The sequence below is a fragment of the Triticum aestivum genome, chromosome 7A (genome assembly GCF_018294505.1).
Source record: "Triticum aestivum cultivar Chinese Spring chromosome 7A, IWGSC CS RefSeq v2.1, whole genome shotgun sequence".
Classification (NCBI taxonomy): Eukaryota; Viridiplantae; Streptophyta; class Magnoliopsida; order Poales; family Poaceae; genus Triticum; species Triticum aestivum.
The window spans coordinates 232560036-232576918 of NC_057812.1; the positions used below are offsets into that span (position 1 = coordinate 232560036).

General features: G+C 43.4%; 1 long non-coding RNA gene across 25 annotated transcripts; it reads right to left on the bottom strand.

Moving 5' to 3' along the window:
* Positions 1–524: 524 nt before the first annotated feature.
* Positions 525–8856, bottom strand: LOC123151252 (uncharacterized). Of its 25 annotated transcripts, XR_006475576.1 has the most exons (14): positions 7998–8856; positions 7606–7762; positions 7100–7242; positions 6809–6940; positions 6644–6694; positions 6430–6546; positions 6213–6337; positions 6091–6135; positions 4973–5069; positions 3691–3818; positions 3425–3471; positions 3266–3313; positions 2902–3084; positions 1925–2329 (listed from the first exon to the last, which is right to left on the bottom strand). It is a non-coding gene; the product is annotated as an uncharacterized lncRNA (long non-coding RNA). The 25 variants fall into 25 exon arrangements; XR_006475562.1 differs by adding an exon at positions 525–777 and having other exon boundaries at positions 2230–2329; positions 3266–3818; XR_006475568.1 differs by adding an exon at positions 525–784 and having other exon boundaries at positions 2230–2329; positions 3266–3818.
* Positions 8857–16883: the final 8027 nt, after the last annotated feature.

A 16883-nucleotide genomic window follows, 5' to 3' on the forward strand; every position in this document is an offset into this window, starting at 1 on the left:
TTTTTAGATATTTCATTACGGACTACATACGGATGGATATAGACAAATTTTAGAGTGTAGATTCACTCATTTTGCTCCATATATACTCTATATTGAAATCTCTAAGAAGGCATATATTTAGGAACAGAAGGAGTACGAAGCATCTTCAACATCACAAACTAAAGGCTTATATTTAGGAACAGAGGGAGTACAATTGACAATCAACAGCACAAACTATGCTCCATCCTACATCCTAAAAGCAAATGAATGAAAATTTTCACGGAGTTAGAGCAACTGCAACACACTGACCCATTTCGTCTTTTCGTGTCCTTGCAGACGAAAAAGTTTGCCCAATGCAGTCATCGCCGCCGCAACGCCATCGCATCCGCTCCCGCGCGCACGCATGAACAACAGATGCATGAGTAGCATCTGCAGTCACCGTTGCTGCGCAAGCAGGAACAACAGTAGCCAATCACCGCAGCAGCAGTTGCAGTCGCCGCCGCCGTGCTCGCCCACCGCGACGGCCGTCGCGCAGTTCTGCCGCCGTGCTCTAGACTCCATGGATCCCAAACTAGACCTCGCGAGCGCTGTGACAGGCAGCGCCCGCCCACGGCAAGCCCGCCCATGACAAGGAGTCCCTCGCGAGCTCCACGACAAATAGTGCCAGGCCACAACATCCCTCCGTGGGCGTGTGCTCCTGGTCGATGCAGGTGGCAGCTGCGCCTGCCTGGTGCTCGTGAGTCTGGCCCGGCCTCGCCTCGCCGTGTCGAGCCGCCTCCCGCGCCTGGTCGTCCACCTCTGCGCCCTCGCGCACGCAGGAACAACAGATGTGTGAGCAGCATCTACAGTCACCACTGCCGCGCAAGCGGGAACAACAATGTTGAAGTATAAAAACAGATGCACCACATCACATAAGCATGTCTGTAGTCATAGCATAACACAGTAGCATTGCGCAACACCATATCCAAACCATTCGCGCATCCATAAGTTAAAAAATCTCACCCACAAAAATGAAATATTAGTGGCACACAGTGGGAGAACAAACCTTCTGGCGCTTGAATGTACACATTGTAGAAACACACATGTGGAGAAAGAAGAGAAAAACTTGTATAATCCAAAAACTGGTAAAGCTAATTATATATCCCCATGAGCAAAACAAACTGATAAACGACTAAAAACCAGTTATGTTTCCTAACTTGTGGCAAACATTCATTACATATGGCAAAAAAAATGACCACCTATTATAGTTTTTAGGTTTCTTGTGAAACCTTCTGACAGTGGTTTAATAAAAAAAATATAGTTCCAAATAGAAACTTTGAAAAAGAGTAATGCATATTGATCATCCCAAAGGGTACAGTGCAGAGAAGCAAGAAAAAACACATGGATAAAGTGAACTGCTCTGGTTTCCGAAACAAAGCAAAAATGTACAAACAAACCTACAAAATTTGACTTCCATGAAGGCTACAAGACTACATGGAGAAAATCCACCGTCCTACAAGAGCACTGTAACTATTTTTGCCCCCACTCTAACCTATCATGAATTTATTTTCAAGCAACATTTCGTCACAAACCAATCTAACAATTCTTACCATATCAATAAATTCCTGGTTAAACTAAATAGGAGAGTACTTAACAGTTCATTTCACGTCCATCCACAAACATTCCTAGCTAGCATGCACGTGAGAAAGGTATTAAATCTTTCATACAATCACCACAATCTACATTGGCTAGAAACAATAAAAACGATTGGTGCCGGTAGAAATAATGAGTTGGCCAAGCTGCGTGCCCGTTGTTGTGATACTGACTTCTCAAAATAAGGAATCCTCCAACAGTGATAAAAAGTAGAGTAATCTTCTCAACTAAAGAAGGCCAGGGATGAGACTGGCGTTTTTCTGTAAACTAGCTTTTAGTTATATGTATGATAAAAAGAAAGGAACAAAGAACACAATAAAAGTGGCTACAAGTATATATAAGTATAAAAACATGCAACTACATAAGTACCAATTATCTAACAAAAGTACGATGATACTTTCCCGAGATGATTGTCGATTGATACAGTGATCTAATCCTCTAATTACCAACTTGACAACTAACCTAATGTCTACAGACACAAAGCAAATACTCTTGGAAAAAAATCAACACACAGAAAAATACAAATGTTCCTGGACCATTCAAAGTGTACATGGAAGCCATACATATGAGTGGACTCCCACATCCATATGCAAATTTTCAAGACTAAGATGTGGCTACCTGCTTTGGTCAGTTTGACAGCCCCAGCTTCATTAGTCTTTGGATCTGATTGCAAGCTCCATCTGCATCAGTCTAGGAAAGGAATCTGGGTGATTGGTTCCTATAAATAAATTGGACAATATAAATTTAAACAATTTGGCTTACCCATAAATCTAACAAATCTAAGCTGGAGCTGCAAGCTACGCTGAGACAACCAAAAGTTTAAAGATGAAGTGATGAAGAAAAAGTAACCACTTGAAAAGGAAAAGAAATAGGAACAAAAACGATGTCGCTCTACAATCGTCTCTCCCAACTCCTTCCCCTAGCTTGCGCTCTCACCTCCTCGCATATTAACCAAAATATCTAATCGAGACCAGACAGAAGCAATGGTGGGAGAGTGATGCGACGGCAATGAGCTAGGCCAATGCTCCCAAGAGAAGAGTGTCTCAGTGATGGGCGTCGTCTAGTCGATGCTAGTGGCGATACCTAGGGTGTTCTATGTAACAAGTTAACTGCACATTTTTTTGTCTAAAGCAACACATATATGTGGAAATCATGTAAGAATAATTAAACTATTATAAATATATGTATTTTACAACTTTGAATTAGTGTCATAAACATATTTGTGCTTGAATGGAACTGTCGTAAACCTATCGAAATTGAAGAAAGAGTAACAAGATGTGTTAGCATTACCTTGCAGTTGGACCACCATATCCGAGCACATCCTTTAACTTCCCACCAAAGGTCCTCCCTCTCGCTCAAACAGGGGCACACACCCAGCTAGCAGGCTGTTTCGCATACACGCTGATAATTATGCCTTGGTTGTAGGCAAGTAGGCTGGTATATTCAGCTATAATCAGGAACTCCTCTTCACAACTGTATTTTGGCGGAAAAATAATCTACTGAGACCAGATGCATAATCATGGAGGTAGCTCAGTTTTTAAGGCATAAGATGGGTAAGCTATCCCAAAAAATGAACAACCATCATGCATATCCATATGGGAAGGGAGTATTAATTACTAACCTTGAAGAACTTTTTTTGGAGAAAATTACTAACCTTGAAGAACTTTTTTTTGAACCTGATGCTACGAAACGGTCATTATGCCTGCCCAAATAAAAGGAACTGCTTATAACTTGGCAGATTATGCATACCTAAAAGAATAATTGAGTAGTGGATGTTCAAGCATCAAAAACTTTTCAACTGGATGTTCCTTACCACACATCAAGTCAATCTTAACATTTTTCTGACCCCATGTCTTCTTCCTTCAGCAACAACTTAAAAGATTGTACTTAATTATAGAATAAATAAAAGGCATATCAGACTTGAGTATATATTATATAAAAGATGTGAGTCTAGAAAGAAGTCCAATTTTAGTCCATGATGTGTAAATAGTCCAATTTTAGTCCATGATGTGTAAATAGTCCGGAATGTAGTCTGCTTGGCTAGCGAGCTAGTGTCACCGCACCATTTGGCAACCTCACCCTTTGAGCGTCATCGCTCTCTCGTGCTGTGGCTTCCTGGATGCCTTGCCTGCCGTCGACCTAGTGCTTCTTGACAGCCAACACGTCAAGCCCTTCATGGTTGCATTGCCACATGGTAGCAGAGGCAACTGCAAGTAACAACGAGAGTCCAAGGAGAACAAATAAGATGATTATGAACTGGTCCTTCTCTTGCTTACCTATCTGGTGGTCCATGCTGCCCACATATTTGAGGATTTACAGTAAGGAAATTGAACCTTAAATTAGATGACAACAAGCTATATAAATAAATATTTTGCAAGAATAGAATGAATGTATACTAACTTCAAAATGTAGTTATCTTATTATCTATGCGTGGTTAGTTGGGAGTCAATTGTCGTTTTATCTGATTATCTCTCAGACGAAATCAGTAAGACCAAAAATTGCCGTGCACCCATCGGTCTGGCAAAATCAGTAAGACCAAAAATGTGAGTACTCATCATCTGCAACCCATGAGGAATCAGTGGTTTGCCACTGAATGATGGGTAAACAAAAATGCAGCTGAAGCATCTTCAGAGAAGCACATGCCCTTGAAAATATAGAGCCAACGCTGAACATCTTTTACCCACTTCAGAAAAATGATGACAGGTCCACTATGCCCCCTTGCTAGCTCAACTAAACACCTAACAATGCTCTCAAAATCAACACTGAAACTCGTGGCTGAATAAAAAAATCCACAACACTTCCCCCAACTAAACATTGGCCTGGACATGAAACTGCATGGATTATTTAATAACGATCTTATAGTATGCCTATGTGTGTACCCGCGCGTGGTCGTCATGACAAGGCAGACTTTGTCATCCATGGTAACAAGGCTTAAGTTGTGCACGCCGGAGGAACTACACGAAGAGGCACTAAAGGGGTGTTCTCCCTCACAAGTATTCCATGGTCGACCACCATAGCGAGCCGAACACCACAGATGCAGGGACCCCTTGACTGACACGTCAACCATGCTTGTTTCAGTAAGAAATTTGCATGCACTTTTAGCGAGTCAAGATATTGGCGCCAACAATTACATAAACCAAACAATGATATAAGTATAGAAGTCATTCGATTATTTAACTGCAGCACATCCATCTAGCTAACTAAAGCAATAACCAAAATATATGAAAAAGGGATAATGCTAACCATTAGCTTGTATATCTTCAGTCTTGGCTCATAAACAAACAACTTGAAACGGTAGAAACTATTGATAGTAAAAAGAAGGTAAGTGAAACAATTATGAGATTTTCAAAGAGAAGCTCACTTTAGTTGTATGCAACCTTCGGCACCCATGTCTTCATGTGAGCATCTCCTCAAGCTAGTAATAGTTCACCGTGACCCTTGTCTACTTCTCAGCCAGCCTGTAGGATCGACAATCAATTTATTCAATGAGAGAAACAAACTTAAGTACAAATTTGATGAAGTTCGAACAAAATTAGAAATAACCTAATGCAATCAAATCAACCAATAAACTGATTAAGATTTTTTTTCAAAAGGGGATAACCCAACTGATTAGAACATTACTTGCTAGATTTCCTGTCCTTGTGTATCATATGAATACTCCATGCACATCAACATGTCAGGGGTGATGTGGCCATAGATGGGTTCCTCTTGTGTACCGATCGAATGGAACCACTTCATCCACGGAGGCGGCGTCCCTAGGGATCAGCAGAGGCGGCGGCGTGCCCTCGGCTTCTGCGATGGTAGAGGCGAAGGCAGGGAACCCTAGACAAAAATTGAGGGAGGAGTGGCAGCATTTTTTTTTCTTCTGTAATATTTTGTAAAGAGAATAAAATGCAGGTGGTGGTGGGAGGTGGGACGGAAAAAACCGGACGAAAGTGGTGGGACAAAAAAAACCGTGTCGTGGACGCAATCCTACCAACTGCTCCATTAAGAGTAGAGATAAAAGCAAGGCTCCACACACCTAGGTTTGGCGCTCTTAATTAAATTTAACAAGCAGCAAAGAATTGAATGCCAAAATTCATCAAAGTTACTTAATCTGTTGTCAGCGATGACTTGTTGCACATACCAGAGGTCTAATATTCTTTCATTCTCTTCTCTTTTCTTTCGGAGTAATATGCAAAATTAGCTAGATCCATGCCCAGTCTACACTAAAAGAGTATAAGAACTTATTTCTGGGATTATAGGCTAAACAGAAGTATGGCAAGCTATGCAAATAACAAGGAAACTTGAAACTATTTTTTCAAGCAAATGTAAATAGTATCAGACACACATAAATCACACCACAGTATCATACTTCAGACGTAAACCGAACAAACAAAATTCATATCAAAGTATTTAGACATAAGTTGTTTACATCAGCCAACATTATATCCAACGGAACTTGAGGAAATTATGTTCCTAAATACATAGAAGGTTTACCTCACTGAATGGATCTTCTATATCATCACGCTCGACGTTGCTTTCCTGTAGAGTGCAGACATGCAAGTTAATTACTATGCATAAGAAGTCCAGCAGGTGTATTAGGACCACCGTATACTTACATAGTTAGGAAAAATAACCATGTCAACATCATCAGGGACGTCAGCTAACAGGCATCTGATGGAATACTACCGGGATATAACAACTCATCGGTGTCTAGATGCATTATCCAATCCATGCCAGATTCCTACCATGAAGAAAAATACTTTTTGTTCATGATAAATACAATACACTAAACAAACACTATTAATAATTGTTGGTGATAAGCCAAAAACAAACATAAATACCCAGGCCATCACAATGGCCATCTCCATGTTGAGTGCTTGCTTCAAAAATAGTTTGTGGTTGCAAGGCTTGTAGAAGAATCCTGTGAGCCAGGTTTCGTTCCAGATTCGGCTGCAGGTGAAACATATACATCATGAGAATGGGCATTGAAATGAATTTGTGTATATCCCGACGAGGCACGCGAGCGGCAAAGGTTGTTTCGCACCACCTGGCCTGCTGCTCCTCAAGGTCCTTGGTCCTGTACACCACCTTCACACCCCTAAAGAAGAAGAAGAGAAACAGAGTCAGACATTGAGAACAAGCAGAGTGAAATTGGTACTACTGGATTCTTCAAAATCTCAAGCGAGGAACGCATGGGGATGGACTCGAGGACCCCCGCGATGCTGGGCTTGGCGGCCTTGCCCTTGACGAAGAGCAAAAAGTGTGCGACGCCGATGACCTTGTGGTAGAAGAGCCACGTCAGGATCCGGTCCAGGCCTGCGGAGGTGCTCGTTTGCACGCACACCTGGCAAGCAAGCAAAAGATCAGCAGGTCGGACACATCGACCATGGTGAGTAGCTTGATGGTGGTCCATGGTGAGTAGCTTCAAGTGTAATCTTCAAAAGCAATCAGTATTAAAATCAGTTGATTCGGAAATAGAAAAGGCATCAAGGAAGTAACGTACCTCAAACTCTGGAACAAGACCTTGGTCTGCAGCAACCTTTTGCATCAAACGGAACCATGGGCCAATTCGAGGGTTTGGCACCGCTGCCCATCCAGGCCTCCCACCTTGAGGGGGGGTCTCATCCTCCCTCAGCTGTGGCACACCTTCAGAAGTGGATTCACAAGAATGAGCAAACCATCAATTATAAAACAATGATTGTGGTAAGAAGGAACCACTAATTAGTAATCAACATGCTTGTATGCATGTGGGTTGAAAGCATGGACATTGCTCAAAAACCATGAAACCAAACAATCGCAGGCTCACAGTATACAGGGAAATAAAGAAAAATATAGAATATAATTAACTGCCTGTATGCTAGAAGAATAGGTGCAGTAACTTTCGAATGTATTAACAATTTGTATATGGTATCATATTTACATATTTAATAGGATTTTACACATAACATATCGAGGTTTGATTGCACCTGTGTGTTAAACAAGATTCAGACAGATGAATGCAGAACCAACCGATTGGATGGACCGTGAGTGCAGGGCGGTTGGAGACCTCGGAAACAGCCTCTCCAGTGGCTTCCTACCACTGACAGTCAAGATCATCCTCTGCAACAATGCTGCGTTCATGCTTCAATAACCTAACATTCCCATTTGTAAAGCTCTCCATCCCCTCCTAAAAACAAATATCAGCAACGGTTAGTTGGGAACTATGCCACAAACACATTTGTCAGATACCATAAAATAAGGATAAAAATTGCAGGTAACTTTTAACTGAGATCAGAACCAGTGGAACATAATGGACCATTGTTTTGTTACATTACATGATCCTAGATCCCTGTACACCAGTGAGGTATGCAATTTACTACGGTATACTCATGGATAAAAAAATCCAGGGACAACACACTTACTAAATAGTGTGCTTGTTACTCCCAGATTGCGCTCACTGCCACTATGTTGGCAGCAACAGCGGCCATCCCTCTGGTCACAAGTGTACTTCCAGATACTGAAATAGTCTCCATACACAGCTTTGGCAACAAATTTCTATTTTCTGTATCAAAACCTAGAAGTATATGTCGAATCTATTCTTCAAGACAAATCTAACCAAATTATTTCTTTTAGACTAACCAAAATAATGATACAGAATACAGTCAGAATAATTTTACTGCACGCATTCTATGATGACATCTATCCCCACATGGAGGTTTTTTAGTAGACAAACTAAGAGCGAAATTCTGGCCTTCACGAAGCAAATCGTGAGGCAGGGATTTATCTCATTGAACAAGCTTCCTGCTTCACAGGTCAAACACATCGGCCGGTGACCGGCGAGGAAGAGGGCGGAGGTGAGATTGGAAAGGTAGTACTTTGGGGTGGTGTGTGTCCGGCATGTCGAAGTGGAAGGACCAGCCGTGGAGGTAGGGGAAGGCGGGGGCGGCGGGGGCGGCGAGCACCTCGACGCAGGAGGCGGTGGAGGAGTGGAGGGACTGCAGCCTCGACGGGGCCGGCACGGCCAGGCGAGGGGAGCCGGCGTCGTCCATGCCACTACGGCGGCACTGGAGCGTGAACGCGAGGAGGGCGAGCGCGAGCAGTTGGGCGGTGAGGAGGAGCAGCAGGTGGCGCCACGCCACGGCGCCGCCGCCGACGCGGTGGAGGACGGCGACCGGAGATCGGGCTGAAGGCGACGTGCCGACGCCAGAGAAGAGCACAACCCTAGAGCGGCGGGGGCGAACGTGAGGAGGAAACGCTCAGGGACCAATTCCCCCGCCCTGGTTTTTTTTGGTGGGTTAACCTTCGTAGATTTTATTTTCTAGGCGTTTTTTTTGTCGATCGACAGTGTGGGAGGACAAAATCGACGTTCGAACCAGGACGGGTTTACTGTTACGTACGAGGTGGGACTGAGGACGAAAATAAACCAGGGGAAGTGGGACGAAAATTAACCGACAAAGACTACCAACTACTCCATTAGGAGTAGAGACTACTTAAAAAGAACGTAATGTTTTCATTTCACATTTTTTTCCCATCACCCCTTCGTCCAACCTTCCATGTATATGATAATCAATTATCTTAATTGTTGGGGAACGTAGTAATTTCAAAAAAATTCCTACGCACACGCAAGATCATGGTGATGCACAGCAACGAGAGGGGAGAGTGTTGTCTACGTACCCTCGTAGACCGGAAGCGGAAGCGTTATAACAATGTGGTTGATGTAGTCGTACATCTTCACGGCCCGACCGATCAAGCACCGAAACTACGGCACCTCCTAGTTTTTGCACATGTTCAGCTCGATGATGATCCCCGGACACCGATCCAGCAAAGTGTCGAGGATGAGTTCCGTCAGCACGACGGCATGGTGACGATCTTGATGTTCTACCGTCACAGGGCCGCGCCTAAGCACCGCTACAATATTATCGAGGATTATGGTGGAGGGGGGAACCACACACGACTAAGAGATCAATGATCAATTGTTGTGTCTCAAGGGTGCCCCCCTGCCCTCGTATATAAAGGAGTGGATGAGGGGGCCGACCAAGGAGGATGGCGCGCCCAAGGGGGGAGTCCAACTCTCACCGGGAGTAGGACTCCCCTTTTTCCTATTAGGAGTAGAGAGGGAATGAAGAGGAAGGAGGGAGGAAGGAAAGGGAGGGCCGGCCCCCTTCCCAATTCGGATTGGGCTTGGGGGGTGGCCCCTCCCTTGCTCCTTTCCCCTCCTTTCCACTAAGGCCCAATAAGGCCCATATACCTCCCGGGGGGTTTCGATAACCTCGCAGGGATCCGGTATTGTCCCAATCTCACCCGGAACCTTTCCGGTGTCCAAATATAGTCGTCCAATATATCGATATTTATGTCTCGACCATTTCACGACTCCTCGTCAAGTCCGTGATCACATCCAGGACTCCAAACAACCTTCGGTACAATAAAATATATAAACTCATAATGAAACTGTCATCGTAACGTTAAGCGTGCGGACCCTATGGGTTCGAGAACAATGTAGACATGACCGAGACATGTCTCCGGTCAATAACCAATAGCGGAACCTAGATGCTCATATTGGCTCCTACATATTCTACGAAGATTTTTATCGGTCAGACCGCATAACAACATACGGTGTTCCCTTTGTCATCGGTATGTTACTTGCCCGAGATTCGATCGTCGGTATGTCAATACCTAGTTCAATCTCGTTACCGGCAAGTCTCTTTACTCGTTCCGTAATACATCATCTTGCAACTAACTTATTAGTTGCATTGCTTGCAAGGCTTAAGTGATGTGCATTACCGAGAGGGCCCAGAGATACCTCTCCGACAATCGGAGCGACAAATCCTAATCTCGAAATACGCCAACCCAACATGTACCTTTGGAGACACCTGTAGAGCACCTTTATAATCACCCAGTTATATTGTGACGTTTGGTAGTACACAAAGTGTTCCTCCGGTAAACGGGAGTTGCATAATCTCATAGTCATAGGAACATGTATAAGTCATGACGAAAGCAATAGCAACATACTAAACGATCGGGTGCTAAGCTAATGGAATGGGTCATGTCAATCACATCATTCTCCTAATGATGTGATCCCGTTAATCAAATGACAACTCATGTCTATGGTTAGGAAGCATAACCATCTTCGATTAACGAGCTAGTCAAGTAGAGGCATACTAGTGACACTTTGTTTGTCTATGTATTCACACAAGTATTACGTTTCCGGTCAATACAATTCTAGCATGAATAATAAACATTTATCATGATATAAGGAAATAAATATTAACTTTATTATTGCCTCTAGGGCATATTTCCTTCAGTCTCCCACTTGCACTAGAGTCAATAATCTAGATTACACAGTAATGATTCTAACACCCATGGAGCCTTGGTGCTGATCATGTTTTTCTCGTGGAAGAGGCTTAGTCAATGGGTCTGCTACATTCAGATCCATATGTATCTTGCAAATCTCTATGTCTCCCACCTGGACTAGATCCCGGATGGAATTGAAGCGTCTCTTGATGTGCTTGGTTCTCTTGTGAAATCTGGATTCCTTTGCCAAGGCAATTGCACCAGTATTGTCACAAAAGATTTTCATTGGACCCGATGCACTAGGTATGACACCTAGATCGGATATGAACTCCTTCATCCAGACTCCTTCATTTGCTGCTTCCGAAGCAGCTATGTACTCCGCTTCACATGTAGATCCCGCCACGACGCTTTGTTTAGAAGTGCACCAACTGACAGCTCCACCGTTTAATGTAAATATGTATCCGGTTTGCGATTTAGAATCGTCCGGATCAGTGTCAAAGCTTGCATCAACGTAACCATTTATGATGAGCTCTTTGTCACCTCCATATACGAGAAACATATCCTTAGTCCTTTTCAGGTATTTCAGGATGTTCTTGATCGCTGTCCAGTGATCCACTCTTGGATTACTTTGGTACCTCCCTGCTAGACTTATAGCAAGGCACACATCAGGTCTGGTACACAGCATTGCATACATGATAGAGCCTATGGCTGAAGCATAGGGAACATCTTTCATTTTCTCTCTATCTTCTGCAGTGGTCGGGCATTCAGTCTTACTCAACTTCACACCTTGTAACACAAGCAAGAATCCTTTCTTTGCTTGATCCATTTTGAACTTCTTCAAAACTTTGTCAAGGTATGTGCTTTGTGAAAGTCCAATTAAGCGTCTTGATCTATCTCTATAGATCTTAATGCCCAATATGTAAGCAGCTTCACCGAGGTCTTTCATTGAAAAACTCTTATTCAAGTATCCCTTTATGCTATCCAGAAATTATATATCATTTCCAATTAGCAATATGTCATCCACATATAATATCAGAAATGCTACAGAGCTCCCACTCACTTTCTTGCAAGTACAGGCTTCTCCAAAAGTCTGTACAAAACCAAATGCTTTGATCACACTATCAAAGCGTTTATTCCAACTCCGAGATGCTTGCACCAGTCCATAAATGGATCGCTGGAGCTTGCACACTTTGTTAGCTCCCTTTGGATCGACAAAACCTTCCGGCTGCATCATATACAACTCTTCTTCCAGAAATCCATTCAGGAATGCAGTTTTGACATCCATGCCAAATTTCATAATCATAAAATGCGGCAATTGCTAACATGATTCAGACAGACTTAAGCATCGCTACGGGTGAGAAGGTCTCATCATAGTCAATCCCTTGAACTTGTCGAAAACCTTTTGCGACAAGTCGAGCTTTGTAGACAGTAACATTACCGTCAGTGTCAGTCTTCTTCTTGAAGATCCATTTATTTTCAATTGCTTGCCGATCATTGGGCAAGTCAACCAAAGTCCACACTTTGTTCTCATGCATGGATCCCATCTCAGATTTCATGGCTTCAAGCCATTTTGCGGAATCTGGGCTCACCATTGCTTCTTCATAGTTCGTAGGTTCATCATGATCTAGTAGCATGACTTCCAAAACAGGATTACCGTACCACTCTGGTGCGGATCTTACTCTGGTTGATCTACGAGGTTCAGTAGTAACTTGTTCTGAAGTTTCATGATCATCATCATTAGCTTCCTCACTAATTGGTGTAGGTGTCACAGAAACCAGTTTCTGTGATGTACTACTTTCCAATAAGGGAGCAGGTATAGTTACCTCATCAAGTTCTACTTTCCTCCCACTCACTTCTTTCGAGAGAAACTCCTTCTCTAGAAAGGATCCATTCTTAGCAACAAATGTCTTGCCTTAGGATCTGTGATAGAAGGTGTACCCAACATTCTCCTTCGGGTATCCTACGAAGACACATTTCTCCGATTTGGGTTCAAGCTTATCAGGTTGAAGCTTTTTCACATAAGCATCGCAGCCCCAAACTTTCAGAAACGACAACTTTGGTTTCTTGCCAAACCATAGTTCATAAGGCGTCGTCTCAACGGATTTTGATGGTGCCCTATTTAACGTGAATGCGGCCGTCTCTAAAGCATAACCCCAAAACGATAGCGGTAAATCTGTAAGAGACATCATAGATCGCACCATATCAAGTAAAGTACGATTACGACATTCAGACACACCATTACGCTGTGGTGTTCTGGGTGGCGTGAGTTGCGAAACTATTCCGCATTGTTTCAAATGTAAACCAAACTCGTAACTCAAATATTCTCCTCCACGATCAGATCGTAGAAACTTTATTTTCTTGTTATGATGATTTTCAACTTCACTCTGAAATTCTTTGAACTTTTCAAATGTTTCAGACTTATGTTTCATTAAGTAGATATACCCATATCTGCTTAAATCATCTGTGAAGGTGAGAAAATAACGATATCCGCCACGAGCTTCAACATTCATTGGACCACATACATTTGTATGTATGATTTCTAGCAAATCTGTTTCTCTCTCCATAGTACCAGAGAACGGCGTTTTAGTCATCTTGCCCATGAGGCATGGTTCGCAAGTACCAAGTGATTCATAATCAAGTGGTTCCAAAAGTCCATCAGTATGGAGTTACTTCATGCGCTTTACACCGATATGACCTAAACGGCAATGCCACAAATAAGTTGCACTATCATTATCAATTCTGCATCTTTTGGCTTCAACATTATGAATATGTGTATCACTACTATCGAGATTCATCAAAAATAGACCACTCTTCAAGGGTGCATGACCATAAAATATATTACTCATATAAATAGAACAACCATTATTCTCTGATTTAAATGAATAACCGTCTCGCATCAAACAAGATCCAGATATAATGTTCATGCTTAACACTGGCACCAAATAACAATTATTTAGGTCTAATACTAATCCCGATGGTAGATGTAGAGGTAGCATGCCTACCGCGATCACATCGACTTTGGAACCATTTCCCACGCGCATCGTCACCTCGTCCTTCGCCAGTGTTCGCTTAATCCATAGTCCCTGTTTCGAGTTGCAAATATTAGCAACAGAACCAGTATCAAATACCCAGGTGCTACTGCGAGCTCTAGTAAGGTACACATCAATAACATGTATATCACATATACCTTTGTTCACCTTGCCATCCTTCTTATCCGCCAAATACTTGGGGCAGTTCCGCTTCCAGTGACCAGTCTGCTTGAAGTAGAAGCACTCAGTTTCAGGCTTAGGTCCAGACTTGGGTTTCTTCTACTGAGCAGCAACTTGCTTGCTGTTCTTCTTGAAGTTCCCCTTCTTCTTCCCCTTGCCCTTTTTCTTGAAACTAGTGGTCTTGTTGACCATCAACACTTGATGCTCCTTCTTGATTTCTACCTCCGCAGCTTTTAGCATTGCGAAGAGCTCGGGAATTGTCTTATCCATCCCTTGCATATTATAGTTCATCACGAAGCTCTTGTAGCTAGGTGGAAGTGATTGGAGAATTCTGTCAATGATGCAATCATCTGGAAGATTAACTCCCAGTTGAATCAAGTGATTATTATACCCAGACATTTTGAGTATATGCTCACTAACAGAACTGTTCTCCTCCATCTTGCAGCTATAGAACTTATTGGAGACTTCATATCTCTCAATCCGGGCATTTGCTTCAAATATTAGCTTCAACTCTTGGAACATCTCATATGCTCCATGACGTTCAAAACGTCGTTGAAGACCCGGTTCTAAGCCATAAAGCATGGCACATTGAACTATCGAGTAGTCATCAGTTGCATCAGCAGCAGGCCTGGCACCCAGCGGTGCTTCCAGGACGTAATTCTTCTGTGCAGCAATGAGGATAATCCTCAAGTTACGGACCCAGTCCGTATAATTGCTACCATCATCTTTCAACTTTGCTTTCTCAAGGAACGCATTAAAATTCAACGGAACAACAACACGGTCCATCTATCTACAATCAAACATAAACAAGCAAGATACTATCAGGTACTAAGTTCATGATAAATTTAAGTTCAATTAATCATATTACTTAAGAACTCCCACTTAGAAAGACATCCCTCTAATCTTCTAAGTGATCACGTGATCCAAATCAACTAAATCATAACCGATCATCACGTGAAATGGAGTAGTTTTCAATGGTGAACATCACTATGTTGATCATATCTACTATATGATTCACGCTCGACCTTTCGGTCTCAGTGTTCCGAGGCCATATTTGCATATGCTAGGCTCGTCAAGTTTAACCTGAGTATTCTGCGTGTGCAAAACTGGCTTGCACCCATTGTAGATGGACGTAGAGCTTATCACACCCGATCATCACGTGGTGTCTGGGCACGACGAACTTGGGCAACGGTGCATACTCAGGGAGAACACTTTTATCTTGAAATTTAGTGAGAGATCATCTTATAATGCTACCGTCAATCAAAGCAAGATAAGATGCATAAAAGATAAACATCACATGCAATCAATATAAGTGATATGATATGGCCATCATCATCTTGTGCTTGTGATCTCCATCTCCGAAGCATCGTCATGATCACCATCGTCACCGGCGCGACACCTTGATCTCCATCGTAGCATCGTTGTCGTCTCGCCAATCTTATGCTTCTACGACTATCACTACCGCTTAGTGATAAAGTAAAGCATTACAGGGCGATTGCATTGCATACAATAAAGCGACAACCATATGGCTCCTGCCAGTTGCCGATAACTTGGTTACAAAACATGATCATCTCATACAATAAAATTTAGCTTCATGCCTTGACCATATCACATCACAACATGCCCTGCAAAAACAAGTTAGACGTCCTCTACTTTGTTTGTTGCAAGTTTTACGTGGCTGCTACGGGCTTAGCAAGAACCAATCTTACCTACGCATCAAAAACCACAACGATAGTTTGTCAAGTTGGTGTTGTTTTAACCTTTGCAAGGACCGAGCGTAGCCACACTCGGTTCAACTAAAGTTGGAGAAACTGACACCCGCCAGCCACCTATGTGCAAAGCACGTCGGTAGAACCTGTCTCGCGTAAGCGTACGCGTAATGTCGGTCCGGGCAGCTTCATCCAACAATACCACCGAACCAAAGTATGACATGCTGGTAAGCAGTATGACTTATATCGCCCACAACTCACTTGTGTTCTACTCGTGCATATAACATCAACACATAAAACCTAGGCTCTGATGCCACTATTGGGGAATGTAGTAATTTCAAAAAAAATCCTACGCACACGCAAGATCATGGTGGTGCACAGCAACGAGAGGGGAGAGTGTTGTCTACGTACCCTCGTAGACCAGAAGTGGAAGCGTTATAACAATGCGGTTGATGTAGTCGTACGTCTTCACGGCCCGACCGATCAAGCACCGAGACTACGGCACCTCCGAGTTTTTGCACACGTTCAGCTCGATGATGATCCCCGGACACCGATCCAGCAAAGTGTCGGGGATGAGTTCCGTCAGCACGACGGCATGGTGACGATCTTGATGTTCTACCGTCACAGGGCTTCGCCTAAGCACCGCTACAATATTATCGAGGATTATGGTGGAGGGGGGCACCACACACGACTAAGAGATCAATGATCAATTGTTGTGTCTCTGGGGTGCCCCCCTGCCCCCGTATATAAAGGAGTGGAGGAGGGGGCCGGCCAAGGAGGGTGGCGCGCCCAAGGGGGGTGTCCAACTCCCACCGAGAGTAGGACTCCCCCTTTTCCTATTACGAGTAGGAGAGGGAAGGAAGAGGAAGGAGGGAGGAAGGAAAGGGGGGCCGGCCCCCTTCCCAATTTGGATTGGGCTTGGGGGGCGCGCCCCCTCCCTTGCTCCTTTCCCCTCCTTTCCACTAAGGCCCAATAAGGCCCATATACCTCCCGGGGGGTTCCGATAACCTCCCGGTGATCCGGTATTGTCCCAATCTCACCCGGAACCTTTCCGGTGTCCAAATATAGTCGTCCAATATATCGATATTTATGTCTCGAC